Source organism: Saccostrea cucullata, unplaced genomic scaffold (genome assembly GCF_032062105.1).
Source record: "Saccostrea cucullata isolate Sc308-1 unplaced genomic scaffold, CSIRO_AGI_Scuc_v1 ctg16859, whole genome shotgun sequence".
Taxonomy (NCBI): domain Eukaryota; kingdom Metazoa; phylum Mollusca; class Bivalvia; order Ostreida; family Ostreidae; genus Saccostrea; species Saccostrea cuccullata.
This window is the reverse complement of record NW_026940588.1, coordinates 7085-11529: the sequence shown is the minus strand read 5'-3', so window position 1 is coordinate 11529 and position 4445 is coordinate 7085. Positions and strand designations below refer to the sequence as shown.

Genomic DNA, 4445 nt, shown 5'->3' with positions numbered 1-4445 from the left:
GTTTATTTTTTCTCCTAGAAATTGTATTTTTAATACTTTTAAGTTTATTATCAAGAGTACCGAGTATACAGTATCACTTATATACTGGAGTCGTGCGTATATCCATCGTGTTAAATTCTTTTATCAGCGTGTTAACGAAGAGCATTTTCTCAGTTACAGTGAACAAAGAAAATAATTCTCTCGCGAGAACATTGGAAAGTAATTGATCCAATACTCTTTTTATCAGTTAGAAAATCTTGTATCGGATAGCACCTTAGAATGCAGTGAAAGTGTCTCAGAGAATTCAGAAGACACTGAAAGCTTGTAGTAATTCTATTAGCATTCCGGATAATCAAATGAAATCCGATTATTGTTTTATTGTCGAAGAAATGGCGGAGTATACATAGTGATAAAATCGCGCCTTGGGTTTCGTTTGGAAAGCTAATTACCTTTTTAAATGTTGTTATTTTGTGTAAAATGCACAGGTTAAACAGTGATTTTACTGTCCTAATGCAATCAGACTGTCGTATTTGTAATGAAATGAAACAAAGCCTGACCACGTCTTAAAATAATGGCTTTTTCCAATGGTGCGTCTTTTTATCGTTAGAATTACCACAATAAAAACAGTTCATTGTTGTTCTGCCGAGAGAAATTAAATCATGGCGTCGACAACTAAAAAAAAAGTTATGTAAATCTAAAACAAAATTAAAGGATATATTTAAAATACTCCCTGATAACTGAAAGCGAAAATAAATCATATCTGTAAGAAAGGAATTAATTATATTATCAATGACTTTATAGCCTCGAATACCTTAAACAAAGCCTAAATAGAACGTGACAATTCTGCCATAAACGTTCACAATCATTTCATTTATCCGGAATTTTTTGTTCCGAACACATTGTCCGTGACAACGAGACACGACTGTACCTAAACCAAAATAACTGCTAAAGGGAAAGAACTTTCGTTTGTATGATACATGTATGTCTGTGATGAAGTTGAATTAATTCTTTTTTTCTCCTCAATTTTTGTATTTTTTGTTTGTGTGTAAATAGAGTAATTATATCCCGAGTTTGGTTCCGTAGTTGGGAGTGTTCGAAATAAAGCTATTTTTAGTATAACCGGTTTGGTCAGGGAGAGTCGTGGCTGTTTGTCAAGAGTGCGGCCACGTTTTGATTTTGTCCATTAGTCCACGTTTCCTGGCGAATTCCAGAAGTTAGTCTGGTAAACGGGTAGCCAGGAAGTTGGTTATTTACTATATGGGCATTTCTTTCTCCAGCCGGTAAGCTATTCTTATTTGTAAATATTTCGTGGGTTTTGTAGTAAAGTTATGGGTGTAATGTCTGCATGTTAATACAGTTTACGGTTTGAGCCGTGTTTGGGTTTTAGATTAAGAAATTGTTATTTCAGTGCGGAGGGGTTATAAGTATAAACCCGGGGCTGAAGTGGGTTGTAGGACCTCAGGAGTGCATTTGAGGCATTGGTCGAGACGGGGCCAAAACAAGTTGACGACGGAGGTCGTGGTGTACACGGACAGAGTGTGTGTAACTAATGGAATTGGTGACGGTTATAGCCGTATAGAGGGGAGTGAAATTTAGTGGTATCCAGTGGGAGACCGGTGAGTTCAGGACTGGAACTAGAGGGACGCAGTGTTGGTAGTATGGAGGCCCAGTGGTGTTATGGTTGATGTAACTGTTTTTCTACGAAGTTGAATAGCCAAACTTCCAATTCAGTTTTAAAGAAATAAAACCTTGAAAAGTTCATATAGTTTAACGGATTTCAGATTTACAGTTATTATTTAACTAAAAGTTATTTTTTTCTGCGAAAAATCTACAGTGCTGAATTTTTGTTATTTGTTTGTTTTCTCATATAATTACATCTGATTTGTTAAAACCAGCATTTGATTTATTGGCAATTATTTTGTTTTAAATTAAATCTTTCATTTCATTGTCAATATTATCTGGTTTTTGTTTTGAAATTATATTTTGTTTTCTTTGTGAGAGAGGGTGCGTGAGAGTGCGTTTGTTTTGTTAATTTCTTATTTTGGTTGTTTGTTTTTTATTATTAAAATAAATTTATTTTGTTTTGTATATTCTACAGCTTATCATTTTCTTCTCTACCTGCACAAAATCTAAAAGAACTTCATGACATATGGTGGCAGCGGTGGGATTTTGTGGTGACTGGTATAGAGGAAAAGATATTCAGTAGAATATTGTTGTATCGCAGAAAAAATATTTTGTAATCTGTTTAATTTTTGTTATTCGTATTTTCAGTGGATTGTGAGTTTTTTTTTTGGCTAGTCACTTTTATTTATCTTGTGTCTGGTTACAATGTCGTTGCCTAGTTGGATTCAAGATGCAGTTAATAAGGGTCAAGATTTGTCAGTGTGTCTGGAATTGTGGAAGCATGCCTCTGCACTTGATCGAGATGAGCGTATGGAAAGGAGGGAAGAGAAGAGACAAGAAATGGAAATGCAGAAATTAGCTATGGAAAAAGAAGCAGTTACTGGAGAAGGACATGGAGGAAAAGAGGCAGCTTATTGAAAAAGATATGGAGGAAAAGAGGTTACAGGTAAAAATGAGAGAATTAGATTTAAGTGGCCGAAACCTGAATGGGCTTTGCGACCAGTGTCTCAATTAACAAAAGTGTCGCTGGATATATCTCCATGGTTGGGGGAAGACAAGTCTAATGATTATGATATCATTAAGTAGACAATACTGAAAAAGTATGATTTGACAGCTAATACATACAAGGATAAGTTAAGAGCTCGTCATCTAAAGATTTGCACATGTGGTTGAAAGAGAGGCAACCAAAATCAGCAAATGAAGTAATCAAGCTTGCTGAAGCCTACCAGAATGCACATCGTGGGTCGATGTTCATGCATGTGATACATTCCAAAAGTACCTCAAAGAATAAAAGAGGTAAATTTAAAGTTCGGCCATCTTAGCATAACAATCTGGAAAAGAGGTGTATCAAAATACTGGACACTTTATAAACGCATATGCATAACGTAAATCAACTGATAAGGGCTTAAGGTCATGAAAACAATGGATAACAAAGGCTAAGACAGTACAACCTACCGATGGTCAGGGTTATGTGGGGTTATTTCACTTGCTGACGAGGAAGTGTTGTGATTAAGAGTTGTTGTTGAATCAAGAAAGGTGTATTCTGTGGACAAGTGTAGTGGGCTGAAAATTGAATCCGGAAAGTTAAACGGTAATGAAGCTTCTGTGTTAAGGGATACAGGATTCACTTCAATTCTGGTAGATGTTACTCTTGCAAATGGATATTTAGAGAAATATTCGGAAGTGTGGGTTTAAGTCGAGACAGCCTTTGTCACAGGTAAGGTAGTGGCTTTGATAATCCGTTTGCAGATCTTATTGTAGGATTGATTGGATGTATGTTGTTTAACGTCCCTCCAGAGAATTTTTCCCTCATATGTAGACGGCATCACTTGACAGTGGAGAGCTTAAAATGTTGTCCTATACTCGGCACTCAGGACCATTGAGCAGTGAGGGATCTTATTGAAGGAAACAAAACTGTACTCGTGTAGACATCCCTGTTGAAAATGAAATAGCTATGCGAAATCAAGGGAAGGAAAAAATGTGATGCAGAAGTAACTACGGCGGCATCCATGGAAAGATGTAAAGAACCGGAAGAGTAGGCCTTTTAGAATTAATTTGATAAGGAGGATTAGATTAAGGAGTAGCAGAAGATTCCTACTTTATACAGAAAGAAGGTGGTGGATAGGAGGGAGAGGAAAGTTTCCTTACATTGGACAAGGGTATGCTGTATAGGAATCTCAGCTCAACTACTGAGGAGATGGTGAAGCAGTTAGCGGTGCCAACAGAATTCCGCAGACAGATTCGATCTCTTGGACATAACAGATGGCAGATCACATTGGTATAAAGAATTTCAGGGAGAGGATACTTAAGCACTTGCCAAGGAATCTTTTACGACTCTAAGAGATACTGTTGGTCTTGTCCTTAATGTCAGAGAGGGACATTTAAAGGCAAGGATAGCAAGGTTCCTTTAGTTCAGACCCCCAGGATCGATGGACCATTTGAAAGGGTAGCTTCCGACATGGTTGGACTGTTACCAAGACCACAAGAGGAAATCCATTTGTACTGGTACATGTTATGTGCGGGTATGCAACAAGATACACCGAAGCAATACCTCTACAGAGTAAGAAAGCAGAAGTTGTGGCAGAAGCGGTGATAGAGGTGTTCTTACCTGTTGAGTGCCAAATAGATCCTGTTTGATTAAGGTACAAGACTAGTACTAAGTTTATGTCGTCACTGACGTCAGAGTTATGTAGACGGCTGAGCATGCGTAAGTTGAAGACCACTCTCTATCATTCTCAAACCAATGGCCTACATGTAGTTGAGAGGTATAATTGGACTTTGAGTCAGGATAGTGGAATAAATTATTACCATACCTCCTATGCTCTTAACGAGAGATGCTACAG

At 37.3% G+C, this 4445-nt stretch overlaps 1 long non-coding RNA gene across 1 annotated transcript; it reads left to right on the top strand.

Annotated features, from left to right (window-relative positions):
* The first annotated feature begins 969 nt into the window (after positions 1-969).
* On the top strand, positions 970-2072 carry LOC134255664 (uncharacterized). Its single transcript, XR_009989598.1, has 2 exons — positions 970-1259; positions 1388-2072. It is a non-coding gene; the product is annotated as an uncharacterized LOC134255664 (long non-coding RNA).
* Positions 2073-4445: the final 2373 nt, after the last annotated feature.